At 41.0% G+C, this 23,964-nt stretch overlaps 1 long non-coding RNA gene across 1 annotated transcript in view; it reads left to right on the forward strand.

Moving 5' to 3' along the window:
- The first annotated feature begins 4,337 nt into the window (after window positions 1-4,337).
- The window catches only part of LOC137772031 (uncharacterized), a 38,728-nt gene continuing 19,101 nt past the window's right edge, over window positions 4,338-23,964 (forward strand). The window contains exons 1-2 of the long non-coding RNA XR_011075449.1: window positions 4,338-4,444; window positions 13,789-15,840. This is a non-coding gene — a long non-coding RNA (uncharacterized lncRNA). The remainder of the gene's footprint in view (window positions 4,445-13,788; window positions 15,841-23,964) is intronic.

Genomic DNA, 23,964 nt, shown 5'->3' on the forward strand with positions numbered 1-23,964 from the left:
GGCACAGTGGGACTGACTGACCAGGACCAAAGGAGACCATGATTGAAGTGGCCTCTATGATTGTACAAACCAAGACCCTAGGCAACCCAGTGTGTAATTTAGGGCTTTGCACCAGGTTCCCAACAAAAATTTGGTGATGTTCTTTGGGAGCCTCTGCAGGACCTGGCCCTGGTGAAGGGATGGGTAATTAGACCTGCATCAGCATAGAAGTAGACAATGATCTCCTGCACCCCAGCCCTTGGTGCATATTCCTTTGTCATGGATCCCGTGGCTGGTCCACCGCATCCATTCCACTCTCTCTTCTCTATGGAGAAGCCATGCTCTTTAGATAGGATTGACTTCACTTCCAGCCCCAGTGGTGTGTTTCAACTAGCTAGAGAAAGCCCATACCCCTGGCCCAGTGACTGACTCAGGGGAGGGGCCTAAGGCAGCTTCCTCCCAAAACCCTAACCCCCCATCTGCATGTTGGCTTTTCTCTGGCCACAGGGGTTTCTTTGGGCACATGGCAGACACTGACCCAAACAGACTGAAGCCTGGAATCTGTATGCATGGGGTGGTCTAAGAATGTACGGTCTGAAAACACTGGAGCCATTCCTGCTCCCACAAGGGAAAACAGTCTAAGGACAAAGCCGACACACAGAGGAGGGTAGAGCTGAGAGATAGTCCAGAGAAACAAGCCCCTGAAGTTGTTGAGAACCTCTGGATCAAACAAATGGTCAGATCCTCATTGCTTCTGAGACAGTAATGTCTTTTTATTATTTAAACCAGTTTGAGTTGAGATTTCTGTTACCTTACCTTACTTGAGAGTATCCTAAATGAGACAAACATTGTCTTAGGTATCCCCTTGTCCCATCAGCCCCTCCATGCCACCTTCCAAGGCCAGGGTATGTCTTTAGGGCAGGGCATGGTGCAGATTCTGGCATTCTTACCCTTCAGGGGACTGATTCTGAAGATGGAGCCTGATGTAAAGTACGAACTAGGGAGGGAGCCAGTCTTCTTTGTCAGAGAATATTTGGCCTCCAGCCTTTATCTTGGTGACCCAGACACCTATTTATATTTTGTAGAACCTTTTGCACTACCACACCTGTATTCTTTTTATTTTTTTAATTAAAAAAAAATTTTTTTTTGGCTGTGCCGTTTGGCTTGGGATCTTAGTTCCCCGACCAGGGATTGAACCTGCATCCTTGGACATTTATCCACTGCCCACCATGTGGTGGCAGGCACTGTTCTGGGCACTGTGGATACGTCAGTGAACAAAACAGACAACCATCTCTGCCCTCAGAGGCTTACATTCTAAGGAAATATAGATAATATACAAAATACACAAGTGAAAGAGATATATATATATATATATATATATATATATATATATATATATATATATATATATATATATATATATATATATATATATATATATATATATATATACTTTTAGATAGTGATAAAGTAGAAAATCCAAAGCAGGGAGTTTTTTCTGTGTTTGTTTCACTGAGAAAGTTGTTTTGGCTTTTGAGTAAAGATCTGCAGGCGGTGAGGCATGTACCACATTTGAGTATGGAGGGGAAAACATTCCTGGCTGAGGAAACAGGTCCTTCAGGTGGGCACGTGCCTGGTGTATTTGAGGAACAGCAAGGAGGCCAGTCTGACCAAGAGGAGTGATGGGAGGGGAGAGGTGTAGGAGAAAAGGTCAGAGAGGTGGTGGGGCCTTTAGGGAACAGTGAGCAGTTCAGCTTTTACAGATATGATAGATGGAGAGACATGGTAGGTTTTAAGTAGAGAACTGATGACCTGATTCAGCTTTCAAAGGAAAGAGAGGACTCAAGGATGACTCCAAGTTTGGAGCCTGAGCAATTGAAAGAATTGACTTGCTATTAACAGATGAAGACTGTTAGAGAAACTACTTTGTCCGTGGTGTGTGTGTGTGTGTGTGTGTTTGGGGGAGGAGGGATGGAGAACAGGTGGTCAGTTTTGGACATTTACATTTGACATCCATTTGGAGAGGTCACATGGACAGACAAATGTTTGAGTCTGAAGTTCAGGGCAGAGGTTCGGGTTAGGAATCTGTTTTGAGAATCATTAACATAGTGATGGTATTGAAACCCACAAAAGTGGATAAACTCACTCAAGACCTTTTTTTGCTTTTAGTTTGAAGACCCTTTCCCTAAACTGTGGCAGTACTTTAATTCATATCTTTAGATACTTTATTTTGAAACGGACTGAGTGTACTGAAAATGAAGAAGTGGCATTTTATGTCTGGCTAACTCCAGCTCTGGAGGAGGATGGGGTGAAGCAATCTTTTTGCAATGTCACCTTCCATTGAGGTTAAGGTTTTGTTAATTTAGTGAAGATAAAATGACACATATTTGACTATATCACTTCAGCTTAATGAATTTAGCATTGTCTTAATATGTATGTAAAATAAATCAATTTTTAAAATATTCATAGTATTAGTGTGACTCCATTATTTTTCTGCTTTGCTAACATTATGCATTATAATTTTAAAACATTTTTGCAACTTTAGTAGATGTAAAGTGCTATGTCAAGGTTTTTTTAAAAATTAAAGTATAATTGATTTATGACATTATATTAGTTCTAGGTGTACAACATAATGATTCAATATTTTTCAAGGTTGTTTTAAGTTTAAAATGTTTGATTTTCAAGGACAATGAACGTTTCCCCATGCACTTGTGCAGTAATTTTATTTCTCCTCATGAATTACACACTTAACTTCTTTGTCTATTTAGTTATTGATATCTTGGTTGTTTTTATATATTTAAACAAGCTTTTATACGTTTGAGGGGTTTTCTGCTTGTTGTTTGGTGTCAATATTTTTCTTTTAAAAATCCTGTTCAGTTTTTGTATTTTTGAAAGTTAGTTTTCCTTTGCATTCTTCTATTGCTTTACAGCTTTGAGAATGCTGACATTTAGCCATAATTCGGTTTTATCCTATTTGATATAGTGTTTCTATGACTGTTCTTTAAAATATTTAGAATTTTAATCCACATGGAGTTTATTTTGATTTATAATGTGGAACTTAACATTTTTTTCTCCAAGTTTTCGTGCATTTATCCAAGCATTCCTTACTAAGTAATCCCGCCTTACAGCCGTGTTTGGGAATATTACTTTATTGTGTGTCCCATCAGGATTTTAGACACACGCATATGTTTGTTCAGTCTCATTCCTTTCGGTTGATCTCAGCTTCTATTTTTGGCTCTGGTTTCAGCCGCAGCCCAGCAGGAGAAAGGAACGTTTCGCCCCCTGCAGGCTGACATTACCCCGCAGGACCTGAGCAGCCTGGGTCAGTGCCGCAGGGACGCTCGCCCACTGGTATCTGCCCTCCGAGCCCGCAGGCCGGGGGGAATGTGTCGCTCTGTCTCTGCAGGGAGATTTGGGGCCCCTTTGACCGGCTTCCTTGTGTTCAGGTCTCTTGGGGTCTCTAGTATCCCTTAGAGCTGGGCCTGTATCCAGCTGTCGGGTGGGGACTGTCCCCTTCGGGCTCTCCCTTTAGCGTCTTTTTTTTTTCCAATTCCGTGACCCCAGGGCCCGTGGCCCGCGGCTCTGGCCGACTGCGCGGAATTCCGCGGCAGCCAGGCGCTGCGCCCGGATGGCTTCTGGGCGCTGACTTTCCAGCTCACTCAGAGGCTGCTCGCTGGGCCCGCGTATCTCCCCTCACTTCCCGGGCCGCCCCCATCCTTCTCGGCACATCACTGACTGTACCTACTCTTCACAAGGAGCTCACTGTTGAAGTGTTGTTGAAACAGACACAGTTCAAACATGAAAATTAAAATATTTATTTATTCAGCAGATGCACACATACCTACTGTGCGCCAGATACTATTGTCAGATGAGTCCCAGACTGAGCCAACCCGGGGCTTCTAGAACCAACCAAGTTTGGCTGCCGAAGTCGAAATCAGGTCTTGGAGCATCTCAGGGAATGAGTATAGAGCCGGGAGGGGGATCGTCCTGAAGTCGTCAGTGATGGGGAATGGGCTGGGCCGTGCGCCCCTCTCCTCCCAGTCTCCCCTTCAATCCGCGAGCCGCCAGGCCGGGGAGGAGGGTGTCCAGGAACCGCACAGTCACGGGCCTGGCGCCGCTCCGCCCGAGGCCGAGGCCTGCCGGGAGCCGGAGCCCGACAGCGGCCTCCACGCCGCGCCGCCCGGTGTGCCCCTCGGGCCGGAAGGCGACTCACTCCCGGGTCCGGCCAGGCCTCCGGGCGCGCCCAGGAGGGGGAGCTCGCGGGCAGGACATTCCGCGGCTCGCCGCAGCAGTGACGGCCGCCTACGCCCGGGCCCCGCGGGGCTCTACTCAGGGGAGCTCACCCGGAGCGCCCTGGAGGGCTGCGCTACGCGCTCAGGCCCGCGCTGCTTACACTTTTAGACACGCGCCGACGATCTACGTCCGGAAAACCCGCTGATAACTGGAGAGTAAAACTTAAATACAGGTGAGCCAACCAGCGGCTGCAGCATTTCCGTGAAAAAACCCCGAAAAGCAGAGGCGCCCTCCAATGCCTGGGCCCTGGGACCGGGGAGAGGCGGCAGGACCCACTCTCTTGGAAAGGACACTTGGACGACAGCCTTGCTGCAGGGATAGGGGACCCGCGGGGTAGAAGACCCCCTTTAACATGCTCCTGGACCTGCAGGGGAGTTTACTGTCTGCCTGGAGAACATACATAACATCAACAACAACAAAGTCTGTGAATTCAGTATTTCTTTTAAATTAGTTGGTACTTATTCATCACAAACCTATCAAGAGACGAAAAACAGCGCTCACGTTGTACACATTGTATGTAAAATGTATTTATTGAGACCCAGCAGCAGTTCTTAATCTGGGGGTACAGGGCCAAGTAAGATTGTCTAGGATTTAGGGAGTCCATGACAACCCTGAAATTGTTTCCAATTTGGCGGGTGATGTGCCTTTTTCTAGTAAGAAATTTTGTATCTTTTATGATGACCAATGTTCATAACCTTAGTTTGGTTAAGAAAAGCTTGTCTAAAGTTGACATTCAGTGCGTTTCTAGTTTCAGAACCCTTGGCACTAACACAGAGGTCTCCCTGAGGGCCCGAGGCCCAGGAATCTGGACCCCAGTGTAAGAGTTTGGTTCTCCAGTGAGGGTCATTAGAGCTTGGACTTGACTTTCTCTCCTTACAGAAGCTCCTCCCCACCTCCACCGCCCCTCCAAAAAATACCCTCCAGGGGCACTGTTGGTTTCGTTTTAAAGCCAACTTGGGTTCAAATAGATTTACTTCTGCATTTCTCTGCGCTTAAATAGAAATAACTCTCTGGTGGGTTTTTTCCCCGGGTTAGTCATGCAAACGCTCTATGCCTCACTTACCACTGGGTTTCAGCCTTTGGGGCAGCCCTCGGCGCAGGCGTGGCCCAGGACCCCTCTTCCGCTAGCTGGAGTCTCTGGGGGAACTTGGGTACTGACTTCACTGGGCTGGGATTTTCCTCAGTCAATGTGCCCAGGGAGTTAAAACGTGTTCCTTTTAAGGAAAAAAGAATACAAGAATTTCTTTTTTAATTGTGAAGGAAAAAAAAGATTACAAAACCACCACAATCCCATTAATAGGCCTAATGAAATAATTTGTTTTAAACATCAGCTCTCCTGTGTGCATGCATTTTGCATTGCTGTGATTATAGTAGCACAATAATTGTATATTGAGAGCTGTTCTATTTCACAATCTACTACTTTTCCTTAACATACCATAAACATTTTACTATCTTCATAATTAGTGTTTTTAATGGCTATATACTTTTCCACCCCACAAGCATATTTCATCATCTCCCTTTGTTGTACATTTTCATGGGTTTCAGGTTATTGAGGGTGTGTGTGTGTGTGTGTGTGTGTGTGTGTGTGTTGTTATGCTATGAACTTGTGTTCAGAGAGTTCATGCTGAGGTCTTTTTTCTCCAGCCAATTTCTGGTGTCATGATGAACCCTTAAGCTCCAAAGAAGCCAGCCTTCCTTCCTTCCTTCCTTCCTTCCTTCCTTCCTTCCTTCCTTCCTTCCTTCCTTCATCCAGCAAATATTTAATGAATGTCTACTACATGCCAGGCACTGGTCCAAGCACTGAGGATAGAGAAGTGAACAAAACAAAGTCTGTGCTACTATGGAGCTCAAATTCTAGTTAAGAGAGACATACAATAAACATATATATTAAATATTAAGTATTATATATTATATTGTCAGATAATCATAAGTGCAACAGAGAGAAATGAAGCCAGGTGAGGGAGATCAGGTGTACTCTTTTTTTATAGAGTAGTCAGGGCAGATTTTTTTGATAAGGTAACATTTGAGCAGAGATATGAAGGAGGTGAAAGAGCAGTCCTTTTGCAAATCTGGAGAAAGGGTTTTCTAGGCAGAAGAAACACAAGTGCAAAGGCCCTGAGGCAGAGGCGTGTGCTTGGCATGTTGGAGGAGGCCAGTGTGATAGAAGTGGAGTGAGTGGGAAAGATGAAAGTGGATGTGAGCAGAAAGGTGGATTGTACCACACCCTATGATAGTGGAGCCATTAGAGGGTTTTGAGCAGAGGAATGAGATGCTCTGATTTACCTCTTAAAAGAATCAATTTTGTTGTTGTGCAGAACAGACTATCAGAGTTCAGAGGTTGTTAATAATCTAGGCAAGAGATGATGCAGTGCTTTGGACTAGGGTGCACTGGTAAAGGTGGTACAGTTAGCCTGGGCGTGGATCCAGTAGGATTTGTTGATGGTTTGAATGTGAAATTTGAAAGGAACCGTCAGTGATGAGTTAAAGCTTTAGGAAGAATGGAATTGCCTTTTTTTTTGTTTGTTTTGAGTTTTGCTGTTTGTTCATTTGTGTTTTGTAGAGGGAGACAGGGAATTAGGAATGTAGTTTTGGACATGTTATATTTGAGATGTCTGTTAGAAAGCTAAATGATTAAGTCAAATAGGCGGTGGAATATAGGAGCTTGCAGCTTAGGGGAGAAGTCAGAGCAGATTTTGGAGATGTCAGTGAACTCATGATATTAAAGCATGAGAAGACATGAGCTCTAGTTCAGACCTCTCTCCCCATTTATCCAGTTGACATCTACTTGACATCTCCACTTAAAAGTCTAAACGACAACCCAAGGTCAGCGTGTCCACACCCAAAATCTGATCTTACCCCCTAAACTGCTCCACCCACAGCCTCCCCTGCCTCAGTTGATGAGGGTGCCATTCTTCCATTGCTCAGACTAAAACCTGAGAGTCATACTTTACTTTTTCTCTCACCTCCCACGTCCAATCTGTCAGGAAATCCTGTTGGCTCTGCCTTCAAACTATATCCAGAAATGAATCCAAACACTTCTCACCACCTGCACTGCCTCCATCCTGGTCAGACCTTCTTTTAGTTATTTGTTGCCTGGGGTACTACCGTAGTAGCCTCCTACAATTTCCTCTGTTTCTACACACCCCTCCACCCACCGCAGTCTCTTCTCAGCACAGGAGCCAGAGGGATTCTTTCAAAACATGTCAGAGCAAGTCCCTCCTCTGCTCAGAACCCTCCAACAAAGTCCTTATAAGAACCCACGAGGCCCTGTGCGGTCTGACGCCGAGGACTGCACCTCTGTCTCCTACTGTTCTCTTCATTCACTTTGCTCCAGCGACACGGGTCCCCTTGTTGTTTCTCAAACATTCCAGACACACTCCCACCTCAGTTCTCTCCACTTAGAACATTCTTCTCTCAGCTACCCTCCTATCCCATTCCCTCACCTTCTTAAGATTTTTCTTGGCTCACTTTCTCAGTGGGACTGTCCCCGGCTGCATCTTTCTGCCTGCACTCTGACCCTGCTTTCCCTGCTCTACCTTTTTCTTTTTTATCTAACTTTTTAACCACATAACCTATGTATTCAAATACATAAATATTTGAATATGAGCTTTTGCAGAGCAGGAATCTTTGTTTTGTCCTTTTTTTTTTTTAAGATTTATTTATTATTTATTTATTTATTTCATTTATTTTTGGCTGTGTTGGGTGTTAGTTGCGGCATGCGGGATCTTCGTTGGGGCATGCGGGCTCTTCACTGCGGTGCGCGGGCTTCTCTCTAGTTGTGGCGTGTGGGTTTTCTCTTCTCTAGCTGTGACGCGTAGGCTCCAGGGCGTGTGGGCTCTGTGGTTGTGGTGCATGGGTTCCAGAGCACGTGGGCCCTGTGGTTTGCTGCATGCAGGCTCTCTAGTTGAGACGCGCGGGCTCAGTAGTTGTGGTTTGTGGGCTTAGTTGCCCCTCAGCGTGTGGGATCTTAATTCCCTGACCAGGGATCAAACCCAGGTCCCCTGCATTGGAAGGAGGATTCTTTACCACTGGACCACGAGGGAAGTCCCTGTTTTGTCTTTTTTAATTACTGATGCGTCCCAAGTACCCAGAGCAGTGCCTGAAACATGGTGGATGCTCAGTACATGTTTGTTGAATGATTGAATGGTTGAATGTAGAGCATAATGAGATGAGCCTGAGGGTCTCCAAGGCAGATTGTGATGCTGAAGCTGAAATGTGGGAGTGATGGAAGCTGCCAAGAGCCGGTATAAGTATAATGCTGAGACTCCTGGGCTGGGTGAAGGGTACAGGTAAAAGATTATGAGGACCTGAACCAAGACAGGAAATGGAAGGATATTTTAAAAGTGACGGTCTTGGGACTTCCCCAGCGGTCCAGTGGTTAAGACTCCGCCTTCCAATGCATGGGGCGCAGGTTCGATCCTTGGTTGGGGAACTAAGATCCCACATGCCTGCGTAGTGTGGCCAAAAAAAAAAAAAAAAAAAATACAATCTTAAAAAACTGGAACTTACAGAGACCATGTAGTTATTTGTTCATTTATTCATTCACTCAGTCATTCATTCATCAAATGCGTTCTCTGCTCCTACAATACGGAAAATAGGGAGAAAATCAATGCTGTATCCAGTCAGAGCCTTCCTGAGTTAAAAGGTGAAGTGTCCAAGTGAATGAAAGAGCTAGCGTATTCCCTGAGTAGGGCATTTGTCTCAGTCTCACAGGGTTACCAACACTTATATGAGCTGCCAAGGTGGGAGAAGTGAAAGCAGAGTGAACTGAATTGGCTGGTGCTCCTGTGGCAAATCCACTTGCTCTTTGCTGCCCAGGACCTCTGGGCCTGCCTTGGGTCAAGGAGGCACAAATATGGGACCAGAGCTCTAAAGCTTCCCAAACAGCCGTGTAGGCTGAGACCCTGCTTACTGCCCCCCACTCCTGCCTGCTGTGTACTGTCTAAGGTGGGTCAGCTCCTGGGGCAGGACGTGTTGGCCAGTGGAGGGGGTGCTGGGAAGACCTACCAATTAGACCAATTTTGAGATTCATCTGGGTTAACCAGCGGGGTTTTCAAATATACAAGTCCCTGAAAGGACTGATACGGATGGGGCCTAGGGTTAGCAGAGCCCTGGGAGGGGGAATCGGCTTGCAGGGGCTATGCACAAACAAATGCACTGGGCCCTGGAGTCCAGAGGCAGCTGGAAACACAAAGGGTGTCACAGTTTCATCTTTCACAATCCTGAGTGTGTCCGTGTGTGCGTAACTTGCCACGTTGCTTTAGACCTTCAAGGCAAGCAAAGACCTGGATCCAGGGCAGCATGACACAGGAGTCTGGCCCCCTCACCTTTGACTCCTGTCCACATCCTCTCCCACTTGGGGTCTGGCATCATAAAAATCATCCCATTTTGTAACTGCAGTTGCTTTACGGAAATGAGATTGGATGGGACAAAGAGGCTAACTTTTCACTTTTACACTTTGGTGTTACTTGAATTCTTAAAATGAGCAGGAGTTATTTTTGTTATTTAAAAAATTGGTGGTGGGTGGAGCCTGGGTCATAAAATCACTCAGTTTCAAGAAGGCCCTGCATTTGCATTCTCAGTATTTGGACTTAGACTTTCAGCAAGTTAGTCTTATTTTTTATTTTGTATTTTATATATATTCATGTACTTTATTTATTTATTTATTTATTTTTGGCTGCCTTGAGTCTTTGTTGCTGAGCGTGGGCTTTTCTCTAGTTGTGGCGAGGGACGCTACTCTTTATTGCGGTGTACAGGCTTCTCATTGCAGTGGCTTCTCTTGTTGTGGGGCATGGGCTCTAGGCGTGTGGGCTTCAGTAGTTGTGGCATGCAGGCTGAGTAGTTGTGTCTCGTGGGCTCTAGAGCGCAGGCTCAGTAGTTGTGGTGCACGGCCTTAGTTGCTCTGCGACATGTGGGATCTTCCTGGACCAGGGATCGAACCCGTGTCCCCTGCATTGGCAGGCGGATTCTTAACCACTGTGCCACCAGGGAAGTCCCAGTCTTAATTTTTAAAAAAGGAAGACATGGAATAAAGACAAGACATGTAGATAAGCCAGCAAGTGTCAGTATTACTGACATCTATCCCCTCACATCTACCCTTGATGCTACTGCCTTGGTTTAGGCCTCATTGCCTTTCTCCAGGCCTGTCAACTTGACAAGGGCAGGGCCATGGTTACTATTTGATCTCCAGATCATAGTACAGTTCCCAATTCAGAGAAGCCAGTCCATTAATAAAATTAAAAGTGAATGGACTATGGTAACAATCTCCTCATGGTCTCCCTGCCTCTAGTCTTAGTCTCCCTGCCTCTTACTGCTAATTAAATTCAACAAAGATTCATTGATACACCTACTATGGGTAGGTATTTCCTGCTGTTGTCTTTAGCCAGCAGTCCTCAAACTTTTGAGCTGCTGTATTCCCCACAATCATTTTTAGAATTTGTATTAGAAGTTTAAATAATTTCAAAGGATGTAATTTCTGGTTGCACATACTGAATTTTTTTTCTTTTTTTTTTTTTGGTAGCGCCACGCGGCTTGTGGGATTTTAGTTCCCCAGCCAGGGATTGAACCCGGCCCTCAGCAGTGAGAGCACGGAGTCCTAACCACTGGACCGCCAGGGAATTCCTGCATATATTGACACCTTAAAAAATGTATCAATAGGATCTAAATACCATGGCAGTTTGATGCCCACCATTATTCATTAAAAAAAAAAGAAAACAAGGTCTTCTTTAAAGTTGGAATTGTATCTTGCATCTTCTCCTTGGACTTGTAAAATCCATTGCACTTCTCCCCATGGAATTTTATCCTGATATAACATATTTTTATCCTTAAAAGTTTTTTATTGATTACTTTATTATCCTTTTCTGCAACAAAAAACCATATGAATTGAAATTTAAAAAATATTTCCTATGATTATCAGATTATAGATGTTAAATTTCTTCTGGACTCAATTAGCATCATAATTATTAGTAGTACATAATTGGTCAGAACAATATAGATGTTATAAATTATGATAAATAATTATTAAACATGAAAAATTTTAGTAAAAATGTTTTTCTCAATGAGATGATATGCCTATGTTTTTATTTGGCCTATGTTTTATTTGGTGGTTAAATATTACATTGTTCACAAAAATAAGTAAATGAGAATGGAAGTTTTCTTTTTAATTTATTCTATTGAAGTATCATTGATTTACAAAGTTGTGCTAATTTCTACTGTACAGCAAAGTGATTCAGTTATAATATATATATATTCATTTTCATATTCTTTTCCATTATGGTTTATCACAGGATATTGAATATAGTTCCCCATGCTATACAGTAGGACCTTGTTGTTTATCCATTCTAAACGTAATAGTTTGCATCTACTAATCCCAAACTCCCAATCCATCCGTCCCCTCTCCTCCCTCCTTGGCAGCCACAAGTCTGTTCTCTATGTCTGTGAGTCTGTTTCTGTTTCGTAGATAAGGTCATTTGTGTCATATTTTAGATTCCACATATAAGTGATATCATATGGTATTTGTCTTTCTCTTTCTGACTTACTTCACTTAGTATGATAATATCTAGGTCCATCCATGTTGCTGCAAATGACATTGTTCCATCCTTTTTTATGGCTGAGTAGTATTCCATTGTATACATGTACCACATCTTCTTTATCCATTCATTTGTCAATGGACATTTAGGTTGTTTCCATGTCTTGGCTATTGTAAATAGTGCTGCTAGGAACATAGGGGTGTGTGTATCTTTTCGAATTAAGTTTTCTCCAGATAAATGCCCAGGACTAGGATTGCTGGATTATATGGCAACTCTATCTCTAGTTTTTTGAGGAGTCTTCATACTGTTTTCCATAGTAAATTGGCTGCACCAATTTACATCCCCACCAACAGTGTAGGAGAGTTCCCTTTTCTCTACCCCCTCTCCAGCATTTGTTATTTGGAGATGTTTTAATGATGGCCATTCTGACCAGTGAAGGTGGTATATCATTGTGGTTTTGATTTGCATTTCTCTAATAATTAGCGATGTTGAGTATCTTTTCATGTGCCTGTTGGCCATCTGTAGGTCTTTTTTGGAAAATGTCTATTTAGGTCTTCTGCCCATTTTTTGATTGGGTTGTTTTTTTGTTATTGAGTTGTATGAGCTGTTTGTATATTTTGGAAATTAAGCCCTTGTTTGTCACATCATTTGCAAATATATTCTCCTATTCCATAGGTTGTCTTTTCATTTTGTTTATGGTTTCCTTTGCTGTGCAAAAGCTTGTAAGTTTGATTAGGTCCCATTTGTTTATTTTTGTTTTTATTCCTATTGCCTTGGGGGACTGACCTAAGAAAACATTGGTCCGATTTATGTCAGAGAACGTTTTGCCTATGTTCTAAGAGTTTTATGGTGTCATGTCTTATATTTAAGTCTTTAAGCCATTTTGAGCTTATTTTTGTGTATGGTGTGAGGGTGTGTTATAATTTCATTGATGTATGTGACTGTCCAACTTTCCCAACACCACTTGCTGAAGACTGTCTTTTCTCCATTGTATATCCTTGCCTCCTTTGTTGAAGATTAATTGACCATAGGTGTGGGGGGTAAGGCGTTTTGATATTGTAGACTTTCTCAATTATTTGAGCCCCTTCTGAATTAAATGCCAAAAATCACATAGCAATCTTTTAACAAAAATTATTTTTAATAATCTATCGGTTGACACCTCAATTTTCAGTTTTGTTGAAAGCAAAAGAGTTGGAAACCACCTAACTTTCAAAAGGACTGTTACCCAGTTAGAATCATTCACTTTTCAATTTCTGGGAAGCATACCAGAAAGGCTTTACCAAGACTTAACAAATTAATATTACTTATATATTTTATTCTTTCAGATAGAAAGAATTCTTATTTAACCCAATACACTCAGAAGGAACTGGGAACATAAAAAATGAATTTTAATATGCCTTGCCCATTCAGCTCACCCTTGAACAACATGACTTTGTGTGGGTCCACTTATATGCAGATTTTTTCAATAAATATATTGGAAAATTTTTTTGAGATCTGTGACAATTTGAAAAAATTCTCAGACAAACCACATGGCCTAGAAATATTGAAACATTTTTTAAAAAGTTAGGTATGTCATGAATGCATAAAATATATGTAGATACTAGTCTCTTTTACCATTTACTACCATAAAATTTATACAGATCTATTATAAAAAATTAAAATTTATCAAAACTTAGGTACACAAACACTTACAGATCATACATGGTGCCATTCGCAGGCCAGAGAAGTGTAAACAAACATAAAGATGCAGTATTAAATCATAGTTGCATAAAATTAACTGTAGTACTAACTGTACTACTCTAATAATTTCATAGCCACATCCTGTTGCTATTGCAGTAAGGTCAAGTGTTGTGAGTATATGCTTAAAAGGCTTTGTGAGGATAATCATCTCCACATGAGCAGCTACTAACTGCTCTCTCCAGTAAGAAACATATCACAGTAAAAAGTGATCTCTCATGGTTCTCACGTATTTTCCATTGTGTTTAAGGCAATACTGTAAACCTTGAGTAACATCATAGGACCCATACGAAGTGCTACCAGTGATGCCGGAAGTGCTCCCAAGAAGCAGAGAAAAGTCATGACATTACAAGAAAAAGTTGAATTGCTTGATATGTACCGTAAATTGAGGTCTGCAGCTGTGATTGTCCACCATTTCAAGACAAATGAATCCAGCGTACGGACCATTGCAAAAAAAGAAAAAGAATATCGTGAAGCCCATCGCTGCAGCTACTCTAGCAGGAGTGAAAACCTTGCACTTTTTGCGAAATGCCTTTTTATCTTGTATTGAAAATGCAGCTTTTATGTGGGGGCAGGATTGCTGTAAGAAAGGCATACCTGTAAACTCAAATGTGATTCAAGAAAAAGTGGTCATTACATGACAACTTAAAGCAAAAGGAAGATGAAGGATCCAAGGCTGGAGAATTTAATGCCAGCAAAGGATGGTTTGATCATTTTAGAAAGAGGTTTCGCTTAAAAAATGTCAAGACAACAGGAGAAACAGCTTCTGCTGACCAGAGGCAGCAGACAGGTTTCCAGAAGCCATTAAGAAAATCATTGAAGAGAAAGGATATCCACCTGAACAGATTTTTAATGCAGCTGAAAGTGCCCTATTCTGAAAAAAAAAAATGCCACAGAGGACATTTATTAGTAAGGAACAGAAGTGAGCAGCAGAATTTAAGGCAGGAAGGGGTAGGTTAACTCTACTGTTTTGCACAAATGCAATGGGGTTTATGACCAGGACTGCCCTTATCTGCAGAGCTGCTAACCCCTGAGTCTTGAAGAGAAAAGATAAACACCAGCTGCCAGTCTTTTGGTTGTACGACAAGAAGGTCTGGACAACGAGAACCCTTTTTCTGGATTGGTTCCATGGGTACTCTGTCCCTGAAGTCAGGAAATACCTTGCCAGTAAGGGACTGCCTTTTATATTCTTTCGATATGGGACAATGCCCCTGGCCACCCGGAACCCTATGAGTTCAACACTGAAGGTGTCAGTGTGGTCTACTCACCCCCAAACACAACGTCTCTAATTCAGCCTCTGGATCAAGGGGTCATAAGGACCTTTAAGGCTCATTACACACGGTACTCTATGGAAAGGATTGTCAACTCTGTGGAAGAGGACCCTGATAGAGAAAACATCATGACAGTCTGGAAATGTTACACCATTGAAGATGCCATCATTGTTATAGAAAAAGCTGGGAAAGCCATCAGTCCCCAAACAATAAATTCCTGCTGCAGAAAACTGTGTCCAGGTGTTGTGCATGACCTCACGGGATTTACGACAGAGCCCGTCAAGGAAATCATGAAGAACATTGTGGATGTGGCAAAAAAGGTGGGAGAGTGAAGGGTTTCAGGATATGGATCTTGGAGAAATTCAAGAGCTAATAGACACCACACCGGAGGCGTTCACAGAAGATGACTTGATGGAGGTGAGCGCTTCTGAACCAGTGTCATACGAGGAGGAAGAAGACACAGAAGAAGCAGTGCCAGAAAAATTGACGTTAGCCAATCTGGCAGAAGCGTTCTGATTAATTAAGACTGCTTTTGACTTATTTTACAACATAGACCCTTCTGTGATACGGGCACTGAAACTAAAGCAAATGGTGGAAGAGGATTGGTACCGCACGGAAACATTTTTAGAGAAACGAAAAAAGCAAAAACGTCAGACAAATTATGTTGTGTTTCCATAAAGTTACACCGAGTGTGCCTGCCTCTCCTGCCTCTGCCACCCCTGAGACAGCAAGACCAACCCCTCTTCTTTCCCCTCCCGCTCAGCCTGCTCAATGCGAAGATGACAAGGATGAAGACCTTTATGATGATCCACTTCCACTTAATGTACAGTAAATAATCATCATGTGGTACAGTTAATAAACTTATCTGTTGTGTATGTTGGTGTCTTTGTATGAAAGTCTAATAACTGCACAGCAAGAACTGTATGAGATATTTTTGTGTCAGCATCAGCATCTCCGAAGTATTCGTCTTGTAGAACATCATGTGCAAGACTGGTATTGAAGAGGATACCCTATCCTTACGTAGGCATAAGGTGAGTGATATTTAATATAAAATTAATAATGTGTTAGTTTTCTTACTGTTTTATAACTTTGCTTTCAAAGAATTACATTACTGTACAGTATGCCTCTCTGATAATTGGAGAAACTAGGTATCATGCTATCATCACAGGTAAGTTGTTTTTAAAAAAATGTAACAATGTTTCCAATACTATATTATGAATATGACTGTAATACTATATGCTATAAAAATTTTATAACAATTCATTAGTGTATAGGCTAGGCTACTGTGAAGCAATTGTATCAATTATACTAGGCTACCGTAAAGCAATCATATTGCTGCTTCTTCATTATCAATGCATGAATACCTGTAAATAAAAATTTCTTTTTTATATTATCTTTTCATTTTTCATGTCTGTTATTAGTGATACTTACAACACCTACAATGTTTTGTATCATATAAGACAATACTGATGAAGGTGCTGACAGATGATTCATCCTGTAAACAGAGGATTTAAGTTCATGGTATTGATAAATAAAGTAAAATACTGTAAATGTATTTTCTCTTCTTTATGATATCTTTTTGTTTTAATTAATTAATTTATTTGACTGCATCAGGTCTTAGTTGCTGCACACGGGATCTTCGTTGAGGCATGCGGGATCTTTTATTGCGGCATGCTGCCTCTTCGTTGCAGTGTGTGGGCTTCTCTCTAGTTGTGGCGCTCAGGCTCCAGACTGCATGGGCTCAGTACTTGCAGCACACGGGCTCTCTAGTTGTGGTGTGCAGGCTCCAAAGCACATGGGCTCAGTAGTTGTGGTGCACGGGTTCTCTAGTTGTGGCATGTGGGCTCTAGAGCGTGCGGGCTCAGTGGTTGCAGCGCATGGGCTTAGTTGCCCCGCGGCATGTGGGATCTTAGTTCCCCCACCAGGGATTGAACCCGCATCCCCTGCATTGGAAGGTGGATTCTTAACCACTGGACCACCAGGGAAGTCCCCTGTGATTTCTTTTTTTTTTTTTTTTTTAATTAATTTTTTTTTAATTTTAAAAAACAGCTTTATTGAGATACAATTCACATACCATACAATTCACCTTTTTTTTTTACACACACACACACACACACACTGTATTTTATTTTTACAAGAGATAAATCGACTGACACCAAGCATTGTACATGGATGACCACAACAAAAGCAACAATGATTGCAATTACCAAACATGAAACACACTCATACTATGTCATAATATTGACATTCAGTCCAGTAATCCTCCACTGTAACAGCTCCTTTACTTTGCAGTGAAAATTGATTTGTATATTCTTTGCCTCTGAGTCCTTGTGGGATTTTTTCTTTTTTTAAATTCAAACAGAAAGTCACAAAAATTATACTCATCCTCATCAGTTCACTCAGTCCCATGTAATTAATTTTTTTTTTATCTTGATCTTTTGTTAGCACTTTTATGAGCTCATCAGTTTTTCATTAGAGTTCTGAAAATGCTTATTCATTCAGTTCAGCAGTACAGTCAGTTACCAGAAACCTGTACTTGTCAGAGTCTTTTCCATGAATTTCCTGAAGATGAAACCCTTTTATAGGAACATATTTACATAAGCATCAGAGTACACCCAGAACTGTCTGTAAATGACAAAAGACTTAAAAATGACCACGGTTAAAGATTTGATGAAAGTTCATAATAATGCAGTTGACAAGAAAATTAGTTATTTCTGAGATATACATTTTAAAGTAATAACTAGGATTATGACTTATAACATTATACCAGAACATATAAGATTTTTAGAAATTTCATGTAATGTCTGAAACATTTATATTAACATATTTCCATACAAATAACCCAAAGAAAGTTTAGTATTAGTTGTTTTGTTTGTTTGTTTGTTTATACTGCAGGTTCTTATTAGTCATCAATTTTATACACATCAGTGTATACATGTCAATCCCAATCGCCCAATTCAGCACCCCACCATCCCCACCCCACCGCAGTTTTCCCCCCTTGGTGTCCATATGTCTGTTCTCTACATCTGTGTCTCAACTTCTGCCCTGCAAACCGGCTCATCTGTACCATTTTTCTAGGTTCCACATACATGTGTTAATATACGATATTTGTTTTTCTCTTTCTGACTTACTTCACTCTGTATGACAGTCTCTAGATCCATCCATGTCTCAACAAATGACTCAATTTCGTTCCTTTTTATGGCTGAGTAATATTCCATTGTATATATGTACCACAACTTCTTTATCCATTCGTCTGTCGATGGGCATTTAGGTTGCTTCCATGACCTGGCTATTGTAAATAGTGCTGCAATGAACATTGGGGTGCATGTGTCTTTTTGAATTACGGTTTTCTCTGGGTATATGCCCAGTAGTGGGATTGCTGGGTCATATGGTAATTCTATTTTTAGTTTTTTAAGGAACCTCCATATTGTTCTCCATAGTGGCTGTATCAATTTACATTCCCACCAACAGTGCAAGAGGGTTCCCTTTTCTCCACACCCTCTCCAGCATTTGTTGTTTGTAGATTTTCTGATGATGCCCATTCTAACTGGTGTGAGGTGATACCTCATTGTAGTTTTGATTTGCATTTCTCTAATAATTAGTGATGTTGAGCATCTTTTCATGTGCTTCGTGGCCGTCTGTATGTCTTCTTTGGAGGAATGTCTATTTAGGTCTTCTGCCCATTTTTGGATTGGGGTGTTTGTTTCTTTAATATTGAGCTGAATGAGCTGTTTATATATTTTGGAGATTAATCCTTTGTCCGTCGATTCGTTTGCAAATATCTTCTCCCATTCTGAGGGTTGTCTTTTCGTCTTGTTTATGGTTTCCTTTGCTGTGCAAAAGCTTTGAATTTTCATTAGGTTCCATTTGTTTATTTTTGTTTTTATTTCCATTACTCTAGGAGGTGGATCAAAAAAGATCTTGCTGTGATTTATGTCAAAGAGTGTTCTTCCTATGTTTTCCTCTAAGAGTTTTATAGTGTCCAGTCTTACATTTAGGTCTGTAATCCATTTTGAGTTTATTTTTGTGTATGGTGTTAGGGAGTATTCTAATTTCATTCTTTTACATGTAGCTGTCCAGTTTTCCCAGCACCACTTATTGAAGAGACTGTCTTTTCTCCATTGTATATCTTTGCCTCCTTTGTCATAGATCAGTTGACCATAGGTGCATGGGTTTATCTCTGGACTTTCTATCTTGTTCCATTGATCTATGTTTTTGTTTTTGTGCCAGTACCATATTGTCTTGATTACTGTAGCTTTGTAGTATAGTCTGAAGTCAGGGAGTCTGATTCCTCCAGCTCCGTTTTTTTCCCTCAAGACTGCTTTGGCTATTCAGGATCTTTTGTGTCTCCATACAAATTTTAAGATGATTTGTTCTAGCTCCGTAAAAAATGCCATTGGTAATTTGATAGGGATTGCATTGAATCTGTAGATTGCTTTGGGTAGTATAGTCATTTTCACAATGTTGATTCTTCCAAGCCAAGAACATGGTATATCTCTCCATCTGTTGGTATCATCTTTAATTTCTTTCATCAGTGTCTTATAGTTTTCTGCATACAGGTCTTTTGTCTCCCTAGGTAGGTTTATTCCTAGGTATTTTATTCTTTTTGTTGCAATGGTAAATGGGAGTGTTTCCATAATTTCTCTTTCAGATTTTTCATCATTAGTGTATAGGAATGCAAGAGATTTCTGTGCATTAATTTTGTATCCTGCAACTTTACCATATTCATTAATTAGCTCTAGCAGTTTTCTGGTGGCAGTTTTAGGATTCTCTATGTATAGTATCATGTCATCTGCAAACAGTGACAGTTTTACTTCTTCTTTTCCAATTTGTATTCCTTTTATTTCTTTTTCTTCTCTGATTGCCATGGCTAGGACTTCCAAAACTATGTTGAATAATAGTGGTGAGAGTGGACATCCTTGTCTCATTCCTGATCTTAGAGGAAATGCTTTCAGTTTTTCACCGTTGAGAATGATGTTTGCTGTGGGTTTGTCGTATATGGCCTTTATTATGTTGAGGTAGGTTCCCTCTATGCTCACTTTCTGGGGAGTTTTTATCATAAATGGGTGTTGAATTTTGTCAAAAGCTCTTTCTGCATCTATTGAGATGATCATATGTTTTTTTTTTATTTAAATTATTTATTTGTTTATTTTTGGCTGTGTTGGGTCTTCTTTTTTTTTTTTTTTTTTTTTTGTGCGAGGGCTTTCTCTAGTTGCGGCAAGCGGGGGCCACTCTTCATCTTCATCACGGTGCGCAGGCCTCTCACTATCGCGGCCTCTCTTGTTGCGGAGCACAAGCTCCAGACGCGCAGGCTCAGTAGTTGTGGCTCACGGGCCCAGTTGCTCCGCGGCATGTGGGATCCTCCCAGACCAGGGCTCGAACCCGTGTCCCCTGCATTAGCAGGCAGACCCTCAACCGCTGCACCACCAGGGAAGCCCGATCATATGGTTTTTATTCTTCGATTTGTTAATATGGTGTATCACATTGATTGATTTGCGTATATTGAAGAATCCTTGCATCCCTGGGTTAAATCCCACTTGATCGTGGTGTATGATCCTTTTAATGTGTTGTTGGATTCTGTTTGCTAGTATTTTGTTGAGGATTTTTGCATCTATATTCATCAGTGATATTGGTCTGTAATTTTCTTTTTTTTTTTTTTAAACAGTACTCTTTTTTTTTTTAAATTAATTTATTTATTTTTGGCTGTGTTGGGTTTTCGTTTCTGTGAGGGCTTTCTCTAGTTGTGGCAAGCGGGGGCCACTCTTCATCACGGTGCACGGGCCTCTCACTGTCGCGGCCTCTCTTGTTGCGGAGCACAGGCTCCAGACGCGCAGGCTCAGTAGTTGTGGCTCACGGGCCCAGTTGCTCTGCGGCATGTGGGATCCTCCCAGACCAGGGCTCAAACCCGCGTCCCCCGCATTGGCAGGCAGACTCCCAACCACTGCGCCACCAGGGAAGCCCCTGTAATTTTCTTTTTTTGTAGTGTGTTTGTCTGGTTTTGGTATCAGGGTGATGGTGGCCTCATAGAATGAGTTTGGAAGTGTTCCTTCCTCTGCAATTTTATGGAAGAGTTTGAGAAGGGTAGGTGTTAGCTCTTCTCTAAATGTTTGATAGAATTCACCTGTGAAGCCATCTGGTCCTGGACGTTTGTTGGTTGGAAGATTTTTAATCACAGTTTCAATTTCATTACTTGTGATTGGTCTGTTCATATTTTCTGCTTCTTCCTGGTTCAGTCTTGGAAGGTTATACCTTTCTAAGAATTTGTCCATTTCTTCCAGGTTGTCCATTTTATTGGCATAAAGTTGCTTGTAGTAGTCTCTTAGGATGCTTTGTATTTCTGCGGTGTCTGTTGTAACTTCTCCTTTTTCATTTCTGATTTTATTGATTTGAGTCCTCTCCCTCTTTTTCTTGATGAGTCTGGCTAATGGCTTATCCATTTTGTTTATCTTCTCAAAGAACCAGCTTTTAGTTTTATTGATCTTTGCTATTGTTTTCTTTGTTTCTATTTCATTTATTTCCACTCTGATCTTTATGATTTCTTTCCTTCTGCTAACTTTGGGATTTGTTTGTTCTTCTTTCTCTAGTTTCTTTAGGTGTAAGGTTAGATTGTTTACTTGAGATTTTTCTTGTTTCTTTAGGTAGGCTTGTATAGCTATAAACTTCCCTCTTAGAACTGCTTTTGCTGCATCCCATAGGTTTTGGGTCATCGTGTTTTCATTGTCATTTGTCTCTAGGTATTTTTTGATTTCCTCCTTGATTTCTTCAGTGATCTCTTGGTTATTTAGTAACGTATTGTTTAGCCTCCATGTGTTTGTTTTTTACGTTTTTTTCCCTGTAATTGATTTCTAATCTCATAGCGTTGTGGTCAGAAAAGATGCTTGATATGATTTCAATTTTTTTAAATTTACTGAGGCTTGATTTGTGACCCAAGATGTGATCTATCCTGGAGAATGTTCCGTGCGCCCTTGAGAAGAACGTGTAATCTGCTGTTTTAGGATGGAATGTCCTATAAATATCAATTAAATCTATCTGGTCTATTGTGTCATTTAAAGCTTCTGTTTCCTTATTTATTTTCATTTTGCCCTGTGATTTCTTTTTTTTTTTTTTTTTTTTTTTTTAAAACATCTTTATTGAAGTATAATTGCCTTACAATGGTGTGTTAGCTTCTGCTTTATAACAAAGTGAATCAGTTATACATATACAGTATGTTCCCATTTCTCTTCCCTCTTGCATCTCCCTCCCTCCCACCCTCCCCTGCCCTGTGATTTCTTAAATAACATTTTCTTTTCTCTAGCTTACTTTATTGTAAGAATACAGTATATAATACATATAACGTATAAAATATGTGTTAATCGACCATTTATATTATAGGTAAGGCTTCTGGCCAACAGTAGGCTATGAGTAGTTAAGTTTTGGGGGAGTTACAACTATATAATGTGATTTTTGACTCTGCGGCTGGGGGTGGTGCTGGCACACCCAACCCTCACACTGTTCAACTATATAATTTTTAAAAATAAAATGTGTATATAGGGTCAACTATATAATTTTTTAAAATAAAGTGTGGTTTTTTTTCTTATTATGGGCTTTAACTATAATTTGTTAAAACCTTGGAGCTGCAGATTTGATGCATTCAATTTAAGGGAAATGTCTGTCATATAAAAATATTGGCAAACCCAGATATTATCAAATTAATTATCCCATTAGTCTTCATTTTTCAATTTCAGTAAGCATGTGTTTCCCTATGGAACACATATCTCATCTGAATTCTAGCTCCAAACGAATGGCTAGATAAGGCAGAGAGCCTTGCCCTGAGCTTGCTTCCCTTTACTCCTCCCTACTCTTATGGATTCACCTGAGATCTTACCACCAGAATCTTCACCACTTGTGAAATCTCTACCTTCCAGTTCTCCAGCTCACTTGTTCTAGTCACTTGATGTTGTGGTGGGCAGAACAGAGGTCCCCCAAAGATGTTCACATTCTAAACCCAGGAACCTGTGAATATACTACCTTACATGGCAAAATGGACTTTGCAGATGTAAAAAAGTTACAAAGTTTAAGATAGCTAGGTTATCCTGGATTGTCTAGGTGGGCCCAGCCTAATCCCATGAAGCCTTAAAAGCAGAGAACTTTCTCTGGCTGGAGTCAGAGAAATGCAACAAAGAAGTAAAGCAGAAGAGATGTGGCAAAAGGGGCAGTCAGAGATATTTGAAGTGTGAGGAGAACTCCATGTGCTGTTGCTGGTTGGAGGATAGAAGAGACAACATAATAAGGAATGCAGGAGTTTCAAGAAGTTATAGAGGACTTCCCTGGTGGTCCAGTGGCTAAGACTCTGTGCTCCCAATGCAGGGGGCTCAGGTTTGATCCCTGGTCAGGGAACTAGATCCCTCATGCTGCAACTAAGAGTTCGCATGCTGCAAATAAAGGTCCCACATGCGCAACTAAAAAAAAGATCCCTCATGCTGCAACTAAAAAAAAAAGATCCTACATGCCCCAACAACGATCCTGCACACAGCAACGAAGATCCCGCATGCTGTAACTAAGACCCGGTGCAGCCAAATAAATAAATAAATAAATATTTTAAAAAAATAAAGAGCTGATGCTAGAAATTAAAAAGAAAAAAAGAAGTTATAGAGACTCCTGGCTGACAGCCAGAAAGGAAATGGGGACCTGAGCCCTACAACCACAAGGAACTGAGTTCTTTTTTTTTAAAGTGAAGTATAATTGACTTACAATATAATTGACTTACAATATTATATCAGCTTCAGGTGTACAACATGGTGATTCGATATTTTTATACATTACAAAATGATCACCAAGATAAGTCTAGTTACCATCTGTCAGTATACAAAGTTATTAAAATATTATTGACTATATTCATGCTGAACATTACATCCCTATGACTTATTTATCTTATAACTGGAAGTCTGTGCCTCTTAATCTTCCTCACCTATTTCACACATCTACCCCTCCCCCACCCCACCACTGGCAACCACCAATTTCTTCTCTTGTATCTATGAGTCTGTTTCATGTTATTCCTTTGTTTCATTGTTTGGATTCCACATATAACTGAAATCATATCTGTCTTTCTCTGTCTGAGATTTCACTTAGCATAATACCCTCTACATCCATCCATGCTGTCGCAAATGGGAAGATTT

The sequence above is a fragment of the Eschrichtius robustus genome, chromosome 11 (assembly GCF_028021215.1).
Source record: "Eschrichtius robustus isolate mEscRob2 chromosome 11, mEscRob2.pri, whole genome shotgun sequence".
Lineage (NCBI taxonomy): Eukaryota > Metazoa > Chordata > Mammalia > Artiodactyla > Eschrichtiidae > Eschrichtius > Eschrichtius robustus.